This window comes from Echinops telfairi, unplaced genomic scaffold, assembly GCF_000313985.2.
Source record: "Echinops telfairi isolate 266 unplaced genomic scaffold, ASM31398v2 ScPeMD7_7469;HRSCAF=8507_0, whole genome shotgun sequence".
NCBI lineage: Eukaryota > Metazoa > Chordata > Mammalia > Afrosoricida > Tenrecidae > Echinops > Echinops telfairi.
Window position 1 is genome coordinate 40532659 of NW_022111372.1, and position 1162 is coordinate 40533820.

Sequence of the window (1162 nt, forward strand, 5' to 3'; positions counted from 1 at the left end):
CCTGGCACTGCAGTCTTGGACCCTGCGTGGTCAGGCTGTAGTCCGAGTTCGAACTTGTCTGTTTCTGTCTTTCTCTTTTACCTGTTAAATTTGCTCTTCTCTAACCTTTGTCTTTTCTCTAATAAACTTACTCTTAGCTTTCACAGATTTGTGGTCAGTGGTTCTTGTTGGGCACGACTCTGTAACACTGGCCAGAGAGGGGCCTGGATGAGGCCTTCACTGGGCAACTTTCAGTGGACCCTGTCAGCTCACATTGATTCACTCTGTGAGGGCACCACAACACCACGTAGGACCCTCGTGCCTCGGTGCCCTCTCACCCAGCTTTGCAGCACCCTAGACTGTGGCCAAGGCGGGTTTCTGGTGTGGACGCTGCTTCAAGCAGGGCACGGAGACAGAGCTGACCAGTGGCTTCCCATCACCTCCTGAGTCCACCCGTGCTCACCATCCTGGTCTGCTCCGACACGATGGTGTTCGCCTGCGTCCATGGAAGGAATCTCTGCCCTGCATCTCCTCGTCCCGCCCCTGAAACGCAGGACTGCTTGAGGTTCTGACGTGGGCTCTTTCACTCTCCTTTTATTAGTAAATAGGATGTTGCAAGTTGATGAGAGATGATAGAATATGACCGGGAACATTGAGCTTAATTAGCCCAGGGACAGGTGAAAACATACAACAGCACAGGAGGACATGTGAGAGCATGCAGACACATGAGAGCACACGAGACATGCTCTTTGCCCCTGGGGTCAGAGTTGTGTTGCTTCGATGGGCATCCCACTCAGGAACAAATGCCTTCGTACATTGATCCTGAGTGACACGAAACCCGGAGAGATCGCTTTGGGCTGATGTCACTATATCAGGTTTGTGACATGTGCCCACTGGGCCAGCCTGTGGGGCCCTGGTTTGGTCAAGCACTAGTCTAGGTGTTGTTAGGAAGGTATTTAAGTGAGCGATATTAAAATGAGTTGACCTGAGGAAAAGCAGACCCCTACGCGGCCAGCGTCAGTGAGCCTCAGCCAGACAAGGGCACTGGGAGCAACAGTGGAGATTTCCTGAGAGAGGAGATTGGCGACCTGCTGAGGAGTCTGACTCTCCATCTGGTCCACTTCTTTTGGACCCAGCAGCCGTGCAACCATGTGAACCAATTCTCTCTCTCTCTCTCTCTCTC